Raw genomic sequence first — 11,740 nt, forward strand, 5'->3', positions numbered from 1 at the left:
TTTAGATCCATTTTGGTCCATTATCTCAATCAACCAATATGTCATTCTGTGAAATATATAGACTAACCTTATTTAAAATATTAAGAGGTTGAGTTAAAAAAAAAGTGGGATGATAGGTCAACAAGAGCCATATTGACTGGAGGGTAGGGCTTTGAATCAGAACCCTGAATTTCATACCCAGCACATGTCCAGAAGTTATGAAGATAGACTAACATTGTTAGATGATGAAAGTCCCTTCCTTCTCTATTTTTCCATTGACAGAATCACGCCAGAAGAAATCATGGAGAAGAGAAACACAACATCAGACTTCATTCTTCTAGGACTCTTTAAACACACAGGACCCCACCTCTTTCTCTTCGTGGTGATGCTGACAATGGCCATGGCTTCTTTTATGGGCAATGCCCTCATGCTTCTCCTCATTTACTGGGACCTGCGGCTCCACAGACCTATATACTTCCTACTGAGCCCAATTTCCCTCATGGATGTGATGCTGGTTACCACCATTGTGCCCAAAATGGCTGCTGACTACTTGACTGACAAGAAGTCCATCTCCCTTGTTGACTGTGGGTTGCAGATCTTTGTTTCAATCATACTGGATGCTGGTGAGAGTTTCCTTTTAGCAGCAATGTCTTATGACTGCTATGTGGCTGTTTGCCACCCACTGCAATACCCTCTCTTCATGAGCCAGGAATTATGCCTGAGAATGATTTTGGGGTCTTGGTTCCTGGGTGCAGCTGATGGGCTCATGCAGGCTGCTGCTACCCTGAGCTTCCCATTTTGCAGTGCACGTGACATCGATCATTTCTTTGGTGAGGCCCGCATGCTGGTGCGTTTGGCTTGTGCTGACACATCTGTCTGAGTATGTCATGTATATCCGCTGTGTGTTAATGCTCTTGGACCCTTAACTCTCATCCTGACCTCCTATAGTCTCATCCTTGTAGCTGTTCTCCACATGTGTTCTAGAGAAGTCTGCAAGAAGGCTTTTGCCATCTGCTCCTCACATTTGGCTGTGGTGGGACTCTTCTATGGAGCTGCCATTTTCACCTACATGAGACCCAAATCCTACAGATCAGCTAACCACGATAAGGTTGTGTCAGCGTTCTACACTATCTTCACTCCTGTGCTGATCTCCCTCATCTACAGTACGAGGAACAGTGTGGTCAAGGGAGCCTTGAAAAGGTGACTGGAGAAATGTGCAAATTTAAAATGCCAGCAAACTCAGTGTCACTATTGAAGATTATACAATGCTAAATGAGTTTAATTTCCTGAAGTCATCAACATTTAAACATATTGTAATTCTCTCTCCTTCAGTAATGCATGAAGGGAAAGTTAAATTCATTGATCAGTATAATAGGAAGTTGTTAAGAATTACCTGAGACTACCATACTGAGAGATACTAATTCTTAAGCAGTTACTATTTGCTATGCTACACACTAAGCAATTTTTATATGTTATTTTGTATCCTAATAACAACTGCATGATATATATATACACATATATATGTGTGTGTGTGTGTATATATATATATATATATATGAAACTTAAGTTGTTTCCTGGTGTTTGCTATTTTGAATAATCCTGCAATGGATGTGCAGATATCTCTTTGAGATTCTGATTTCATTTTATTTGGAAATATACCCATAAGTTGAGTTGTTGGATCATATGATAGTTCTATTTTTAATTATTTGAGAAATCTCCATACAGTTTTCCATAGTGGCTTTACCAATCTACATTACCAAAAACAGTGCACAAGACTCTCTTTTCTTCACACCCTCAGCAACACTTGTAATCTCTGGTCTTTTTGATGATTGTCATTCTAACAGATGTGAGGTGGTACAACCATTGTGGTTTTGATATGAATTTCCATGGTGATTAGTAGCATTAAACATCTTCTCATGTATTTTTTTTTGTCCTTTGTATGTCTTTTATGGAAAATATCTATTCAGGTCCTTGTCCATTTTTTAAATCAGGTTATTTGTATTTTTGCTACTAAGTTATAGGAGTTCCATATACATTTTTGATATTAACCTCTCATCAGATATTTGCAATTTTTTTTAGTATGTTGCCTTTTCATTTTGTTGATTATTTTATTGTGAAGAAGGTTTTTAGTTTGATGCCATCCTACTTCTTGATTTTTGCTTTTTTTGCTTGTGCTTTTTGTTTCATGTCCAAAAATATTAATGTCAAAACCAATGTCAAGCCCTCCTAAGACCCTGTTTTCTGAGGATTTTATGGTTTCACATGCTGCATTAAACTCTTTCATCCACTTCCAGCTAATTTTTGTGAGTGGGGTAAGATAGGTGTTAAATTTTATTTAATTTTGTGCGAATATCCAATATTTCAAATGCTGTTTATTGAAGAGAAAATCCTTTTCTCATTAGGCATTCTTGGCTCCCTTGTCAAATATTAATTAGTAAACCACACATGCCTGGGTCTATATCTGGGCTCTCAACTCTGTTCCATTGTATATATTTATTTTTATGTCAGCACCATCTAGTTTTGAGTAGCATAGCTTTGTAATATAGTTTGAAATCAGAAAGTGATTTCTGATGCTTCCAGTTGTTATTTTTTTCTACATTGCTTTGAATATTCAGCAACTTTTGTGATCCCATACAAATTTGGGGATATTTTTTCTATTTCTGTGAAAAATACTATTGGAATTTTGATAGAGTCTGCATTGAATATATAGATGGCTTTGCATAGTATTGATGTTTTAACAATATTAACTCACTGAACAACGAGTATGAGATGTCTTTCTGTTTGTTTGTGTCTTTCAAAATTGTTCATATACTTTATAGTATATAGGCTTTCCCCCTCCTTGCATAAATTTATTCATAAATATATTCTTGATGGTATTATAAATAGGATTGATTTTTTAAATATCTTTTTCATATATATTAGTGTTAATGTCTAGAAATAAAATTGATTTTCTTGTGTTGATTGATTTTGCATCCAATAGCTTTACTAATTTAATTTATTGTAAGAATATTTTGGTTGAGTCTTTAGGATTTTCCCACATAAAATTATGCTATCTCCAAACAGAAAATAAATTTACTTTAACTTTCTGATTTTGATGTCTTTCTTTCTTTTTCTTAACTAATTGATCTCACTAAGATTTCCAGTACTATGTTGAATTGGAGAGATGAAGATGTGCATCATTTAGTGGTTCAACATTTTAGATGAAAAGATCACACACTTTCACTATTGGATATTATGTTAATCATGGACTTTATATGTATGACCGTTATTATATTTAGGTGTATTATTTCTTTACACTATTAGTTGAGAACTTTTATTATAAAAGAAAGTTAATACTGTTCAAATAATTTTTCTGTATCTACTGAGAGGAGAATAAAATTTTTACCTTTTATTTTACAAATGCAGTGTATCACATTTATTGATTTGCATATGTTGAACCATTTGTGTATCCCAGAGACAAGTGCCACGTGATAGTAATGTACGATCCTTTAAGCGTGCTACTAAATTCAGCTTGCTGGTATTTTTCTAAGAAGTTTTGCATCTATATTTATCAAAGTTATTGGCTTGTATCTTTAAATATTTTAGTGTCTTTTTCTGGCTTTAGTGTCAGAGTAGTACTTGCTTAGTAAAATAAATTTGAGAGTGTTCTGTCCTTGAAACTTTTGGAAAATTTTAAGAAGGATTGGTGTTAATTCTTCTTTAATTGTTAGGTAGAATTCACCAGTGATACAATCAGATCTTGGACTTTTCTTTTTTGGGATGTTTGATCACAGCTTCTAGCTCCTTACTCATTATCGGTCTGTTTAGATCTATTTCTTTATGATTCTGTCTTTGTAGGTGTATATTTCTAGGAATTTATCCGTTTCTTCTATGTTATCCAATTTGTGGGCATATAATTGTTTATATTAGTTTCTTACGATCTTTCTATTTCAGTGGCATCATTTGTACTGTCCTCTCTTCTAATTATTTTTATTTTGGTCCTCTGGATTTTTTTTTTTTCTGGTGTTGTTAATTTAGCTAATGTTTTGTCACTTCTGCTAATCATTAAAAAAAACTCCTACTTTTATTCATATTTTCAATTGTTTTCCTATTTTCTATTTCATAAATTTCTGCTCTAGTTTTTGATGTTTCCATCCTTCGGGTAACTTTGGGCTAGAATTGTTCTTCTTTTTCTAGTTCCCCGAGTTGTAATGTTATGTTGCTTGTTTGATATCTTTTCTTATGTTTGTGTTTATAGTTTTAAACTCGCCTCTTGTTATTGCTTTTGCTGCAATCCATAAATTTTGTTAAGCTGTGTTTGCATCTTTTGCAAGATATTTTTTATGATTTTCATTCATTCTTTGATTTTTTAGATGTCTAACAATGTGTTGTTTACTTTCCATACATTTGTAAATTTCTTACTTTCCTGTTTTTATTGATTTCTAACTTCATACCAGTGTGGTTGGAAAAGATGCTTAATATAATTTATGTCTTCTTGATTTTGATGAGATCTGTTTTTTGGTCTATTGTTTGATTTATTCTGCAGAATGTTTTGAGTGCAGTTGTGAAAAATGTATGTTCTGCTGCAATTGGGTGAAGTGTTCTATATGTCTTTTAGGTCAATTGTCTGAAGCGTTGTTCAAATCTTTTATTTCATTATTGATTTTCTATCAGGAGGGTCTATCCATTGATGAGGGTGGGATATTAAAATCTTCTAATATTATTGTATTGCTGATTATTTCTCCATTTAGTTTAGTTAGATTTGTTAGTGTTTGCTTTGTATATTTATATATTTATGTATTTAAATTCTCATGTTGGAGGAATAAATATTTATAACTGTTGTATCTTTTTGATGAACTCACCTCCTTATTGTTGTGTAATGACCTTATTTATCTTTTTGGTAATGTTTAGCTTAACATCTAATTGGTCTGATATAAGTATAGCTACAGTTGTTCTATTTTGCTTACCATTCACTTGGAATACCTTTTTGCATCCATACCCTTTCAATCTTTGTGCACCTTTAAAGCTAAAGTGAGTCTCTTGTACACAGCATCATTTAATTTTGTTTTATTTATACATTCAGGCATTTTATTTATCTATTTATTTTTGAGGAAGATTAGACCTGAGCTAACCTCTGTGTCCATCTTCCTCTACTTTGTATATGGGACGCCTGCCATAGCATGGTTTGACAAGTGGTGCGTAGGTCTGCACCTGGGATCTGAATCAGCATACCCTAGGCTGCTGAAGTGGAGTGCCTGAACTTAACAGCTATGACACCAAGTGGGCCCTGCAGTCTTCTTTTTTTAATTGGAGAATTTAATCTATTTATGATTAAAGTAACTGTTGATAGGTAAGGACTTACTATTGCCATTTGGTTAGTTGTTTTCTGACTATTTTGGATTTCTTTTGTTTCTCTCTTGCTGTCGTCCTTCAAAATTTGATAAAATTTTATGGTGTAATTCTGTGATTACTTAACCTTAACCTTTTGTGCTTCTACTAAAGACATTTGCTTGTGTTTTCTATAAGCTTACATAAAATATCTAATAACATCCTATTTTAAGCTAATAACAACTCAACATTGATAGTATATAGTAACATCATATTTTTTCTTATCCCTCTTTCAAATTTTAGATTATTAATGTCATAATTATATTTTTAATATTGTGCATTCACTAAGGATTTATTGCAGTTTTCGTTATTTTGAATACATTTGCTGTTTAACTGCTAAATCAGAGTTGGAAAGGATTTATGAACCACCATTACAATATTTCAGAGTCTGAATTTGACTATATAGTTAACTTTACTGGTGAGTTTTATACATTCATTTGGTTTTCTATTGTTGATTAGAGGCTTTTAATTTTATTTTGAAGAACTCTCTCCATCATTTCTTCTAAGGCAGGTCTGTTGATGATGAACTCCCTCATCTTTAGTTCTTTTGGACATGTCTTTACATGTCCTTCATTTCTGAAGGATAGCTTTGACAGGTATTATTCTTTGTTGACGTTTTTCCGTTCAACATTTTGAGTATATCATCACAGATTTTCCTGAGCTACAAGATTTCTGCTAAGAAACTTCTGATAGTGTTATGGAGGATCCATAAGACTCCATTGAATTTGAAGTCATTCTTTGTTGCTGCTTTCAAAATACTCTGTCTTTGAGTGTTGATAATTTAATAATAAAATATCTTGGTATAGCCCATATTTGATTAAACATATTTGATGACCTTTAATCTTCATGAACCTGAATATTCATTTCTCTCCCCAAGTTTGGAAATTTTACATTCATTATTGCTTTCAATAGATTTCATATCCCTTTATCTCTCCCTCTTCTCCTTCTGAAATTCCCATAATGTGTGTATTGTTTTGCTGGAAAAGTGCTTATAAGTTCTATAGGCTTTCTTTTCTCTGTTTCATTCCCTTTTCTCTTTTTGCTTCCATGATTGTGCAATTTTAAATGACTTCTTCTGAGTTTACTATTTTCTTTTTCCTTCTTGTTCAAGTATGTTATTGAAGCTCTCTATTGAATTTTCCAGCTCAATCATTGTATTCTTCAGCTTTAGAATTTATTTTTTGATGGTTTACATTTCTTTGTTGGAACCCTCATTTTATTAATGCATTGTTTTATTAATTTTGTTTAGTTGTCTATCTGTGAACTCTTGTATTTCACTGAACTCCTTTAAAGGATTAATATGATTCTTCATATGACAATTCATAGATCTCAGTTTCTTTAGGATCACTTATTGGAGATATAATGGTTTCCTTTATTAGTGTCATGTTTACCAGATTCTTTCTGATCCTTGCATTGGTACCTACATATTTGAGTAAATGTTCTTCTCTTCCATACTTTACAGATTTACTTTGGCAGAAACTTTTATCATTAAGCTCATTTTGGAGTCATAGATAGTTCTTCTGGTAGCATGTTCAGGTTTGTGGGATGTGCTGTTGAGGACCCTCATTTGGCAAAGCCTCTGCCTGTACTCTGAGGTCAGGGGAGTGACTGTTGGCTAGGCTCCATGTTCAAGCAGGGCTACAGACTGTGCTTCCTGTTGAGACAGGTCTGTAGACTGTGCTCCAAAGTCAGATGGGGCCACAAGCTGGACTCTCAATCACCTCTGGTCAGTTGGAGTAGTAGCCTGTGTTTTACAGCAAGGTGCTACTTCTGGTTGGACTCTGTGATTAGGTATGACTGCAAGCTGGGGACCAAAAGCAAGCAGAACTGACTGAGATCCTGGCCATTACCTGCAGAAATTTAGTCTGCTAATATCTGTATGCTTGTTGCTGTAAGCCTTCCACTCTCTGTCTATCAAATTGCTTGTGGTCCAACCCTGCTGATTCTCCAGTGATCTCCATGAAGGAAGACACAAGTGGGCTTTCTAAAAAGTGTTCCAGAACTCTGTAAAAGCTGGATGTCAATTTTGGCTCTTGCCTTCCCAGTGGAGAAACTGTAGGCCTATGGTAGCTCTCAGGTGCTGTGCTGGCCTGGGAGGAGGAGAAAATTAGTACAAGTGAAAGTGCTCTTTTGACCAATTTTGTGTGGTCATTCTCTGTCTCTATGGTCCAAGGAGTTGCTTTAACCTGACCTCCAGTGTCTGGGACGTTCACAAAGATATTTTTCTGTGTATAGTTGCCTCTTGGTCTTTTGGTGATGGGGAATGAATTCAGGAACAACTTATTCAAAAATCTTGCTGATGTCCTCCGGGAGAAATTTTAGGATCTGCTTGCATTTTCACATACAAAATTGCTGACATTTCTAAATTAAGATTACAGTAGATCTTTACATAAGTTTATGGAAAAATAACAGCTTAACAATTTCTGAATTTTTTGCTTCTCTTATTACAATTTTGTGTTGAAATATTTTTGTTTGAATCACATACAGTTGCAAAAGTAGTACAAAGATTTCCTGTGTATCTTTCACTCAGCTTTTCCTAATGATTACACAGTACATATCCACAGTGCATTATCATAACCAGGAAAGGGATCAGCCTCGTGATTAAGTGGGTAAGTTCACACGCTCTGCTTCAGGAGTCCAGCGTTTCACCAGTTTGGATCCTGGGCACAGATTTAGCACTGCTCATCAAACCATGCTGACGTGTTGTCACACATAGCAGATCTAGAAGGACCTACAACTAGAATATACAACTGTGTATGGGAGGGCATTGGGGAAATGAACAAAAAGATAAAAAATGAAAGATTCACAAGAGATGTTAGCTAAGTGATAATCTTTAAAACAAAACAGTAAAATGATTTTGGTAGAATACTGTTGACTCGTGCAGACTCATTCAAATATTGTCAGTTTTTATATACACGTGTGTGAGTGTAAGTATAGAGTTTTATGAAATTTTACTATGTGTAGATTTATGTAAACATCATTACAATTATGATACAAAATGTTTCATTTTCACAAAGAAATATTGGAATTTTGATAAGGAATAAATTGAATCTGTAAATTGGCTTGGGTAGTATGATCACTTTAATAATAATAATTCTTTGAATCCATGAGCATGAAATATGTTTCCATTTATTTGTGTCCTCTTCAATTACTTTCATCAATGTATTAAAATTCAGAGTAGAAATCTTTAATTTTCTTTTTAAAATTTATTCCTTGATACTTTAGTTTTTGTTGAGTTGTAAATGACAATTTTTCTTACTTTCTTTTTAGATACTTCATTATTAGTATGTAGAAACACAAAAGTTTTTTTTGCATATTTATTTTGTATCTTGCAACTTTATTGAATTAATTTATTAGTTTTTTATGAAGTCTTAGGGTATATACATATATATATATACATATATATGTAACATATATATATATGTTACATCATCTACAAATTGTGACAGTTTTACTTCTTTTGTATTTTGGATAATTTTATTTCTTTTTATTGCCTAATTGCTCTGGCTAGGACTTCCACCACTACATTGAATAAAGATGATGAAAGTAGGCATCCTTGCCTTGTTCTTGATCTTTCAGGAAAAGCCTTTTTTTCCCCACTGGTGAGTATGATGTTAACTGTGAGGTTGTCACATTAGGCTTTTATTATGCTAAGATAAGTTTCCTCTATACTGACTTTGTTTAGAGTTTTTATCACAAATGGACGTTGAATTTTCTCAAATGCATTTTCTTCATCTATTGAGAAAATCATATTATTTGTATCCCTTATTTTGTCAATATGGTATATCACATTGACTGATTGGCAGATGTTGAACCATCTTTCAATTTTTTTGAATAAATCCCGCTTGATTTTTGTGTATTATCCTTTTAATGTATTGTTGAATTTGGTTTCCTAGTATTTTGTTGAGGATTTTTGCAACTATGTGTATCAGAGATAATAGCCTGTATTTATCTTTTCTTGTGGCATCTTTATGTCATTTTTGTATCAGAATAATGCTGGCTACGTAAAATGAGTTTGCAACAGTTTCCTTCTCTTCTATTTCTTGGAGGAGTTCGAAAAGGATCAGTGTTCTTCTTTCAATGTTTGATAGAACTCACCAATGAAGCCATCTTGTTCTGGACATTTCTTTTTTGCAAGGATTTTGATTACTGATTCAATCTCCTTACTAGTAACTGATATACTCATATTTTCTATTTCTTCATGACTCAATCTTAGTAGTTGTATTTTTCTAGGAATTTATCCATTTTTTCCTACATTGTCCAATTTGTTGACATATAATTGTTCATAGTAATTTCTTATGATTATTTGTATTTCTGTGGTATCATTTTTCACACCTCTTCTTTCATTCGTGATTTTATTTCTTTGAGTCATCTCTTTTTGGGTATGTCTAAGTAAAGGTTTGTCATTTTGTTTATGTTTTCATAGAAACATCTTTTAGTTTCATTAGTTCTCACTCTTCATTTTAATCTCTGTTTCATTAATTTCTGCAATAAACTTTGTTTTCTTCCTTCTACTAACTTTGTGCTTCATTTGTTCTTTTTTTCTAGTTATTTGAGGTGTAGAATTCGCTTATTAGTTTGAGGCTTTTCTTGATTCTTAAGGCAGTTGTTTATTGCTATGAATTTTCCTCTTAGAATTGCTTTTGCTGCATCTCATGTGTTTTGGTATGTTATGTTTCCATTTTCATTTGTCTCAAGGTATTTTTTGATTTCTTTTTGGAGCTTTAATTTGACTGATTTGTCTAATAGTGTGTTGTTTAATCTACACATTTGTAATTTTTTCAGTTTTCTTTGTGCAATTGATTTCTGATTACATACAATTGTAGTAAAAAAAGATGCTTGATGTGATTGCAATCCACTTAGATTTATTAAAACTTGTTTTGTTCCCTAACATATGATCTACCCTTGAGAATATTCTGTGTGTGCTTGAGAAAAATGTGTGCTCCATTTCTTTTGGATGAAACATTCTGTGTATAGCAAAAATTAATTTTCTCATTTCTAACCACAGCACAAGACTTTCAGGAAAATGCAAGTTTCATCATCATTTTATTAATAGAAACTGTAGATATTTTCTATTTAAGATATATATATATCATTTTTTGTGTTTTCAAGCATATTGGTGCAAAGACTACTATTTTTCAACTCCATATCCATTCTTCACATTTAATTATCTAACAGAATCTCTATGTATGTAGAATAGACATGTACAAAACTTGGAAAAAACCTTTATTTTTTTTTTTAAGTAAATAAATATCAACTGAGGCTCTTGAGCAGTTTTAAAAAGTCACGACATAGCTGGTATTTATCTTTTGTCCCTCCTTACCTTTTATTTGTTATTATGTGAAATAAAGATATGACAACTTTGACTACAGCAGCCATGTTGAATCGTAAGAGAATAAACAATAAAATTGAAGACATAATTCAGTCCTGGCATCTCTGAGCCAGCAAATCTTTGCTAGCAAAAGAGTAATTTTAGAATTGTATTATATGGAACCAGAGCTAGCCACAAACTGGATAGGCATTCCTTTTCCTTAATATTGCTCTATGGCACATGGTTATCAAATTTTAAGGAAACTGTTATAAAATATATTTATTGATATATAGCTTGCTTTTATTGCTTGCATTGGTGCCATGCCTATACCAAAATTAAGGGGCAAACCGTTGAATAATCAGGTCTACTTCTTAGGAGAGACTTCATCAATCTTTCAAAAAGTCACTTTGTAAATTTGAACCTGATCAAGAGGAAATATCTTTTTGCTATTTCTATGATATTTGATAAACATTTTTATACTTTTTCTCTTTCCTCCAAATCTCCCAGAATATTGACACACTTGATAACATTGATAAATGACCAAGGTTAATAATCATAGACAAAAGATTTTCCAGTATTGTCCTAAATTATGAGAGTCAACTGTTTGTTCAAGTAAAGATATATATTCAGAAAGGAGATACTACAGTCAAATATTAATTGTCAAATAAAAGGGGTTCAGTGGCTATTTTATGTCAAAGCTGATGATAAAAATATCTGTGTAAATTCACTATGTATGACTTGCATATGTGAAATTTCAAACAGTTGTAGAAATGTTTTGTGTTGTAAAAATGAAAGGTGTCTTGAAAAAGTATGACAAACTCTTAGTACCAACTCTAACTTATTCTTATTCATAGGTTGAAAGGTATACCCAGATGTGAAAGTTGTGTGTGTGTGGTAGGGACTTTACTCAGCTCCTGGTGCAAAAGACTTGAGATAGTAGCCACTTAAGCTTTACAAAGTTTTGTTTATCTCTCAGTTAAGAGAAATTCAAACTGAACATCCCTGTGACACAATGTTTGATGCACATTATCAATTTCGTAGTCAATTTCTCCTTCTCTGCTTTTCTAACTCTAGCATATACCT

At 33.0% G+C, this 11,740-nt stretch overlaps 1 pseudogene; it reads left to right on the plus strand.

The window, feature by feature from the left end:
• Positions 1-280: 280 nt before the first annotated feature.
• LOC138917779 (olfactory receptor 2T33-like) lies at positions 281-1,234 on the plus strand (annotated as a pseudogene).
• Positions 1,235-11,740: the final 10,506 nt, after the last annotated feature.

Source organism: Equus caballus, chromosome 15 (genome assembly GCF_041296265.1).
Source record: "Equus caballus isolate H_3958 breed thoroughbred chromosome 15, TB-T2T, whole genome shotgun sequence".
NCBI classification, from domain to species: domain Eukaryota; kingdom Metazoa; phylum Chordata; class Mammalia; order Perissodactyla; family Equidae; genus Equus; species Equus caballus.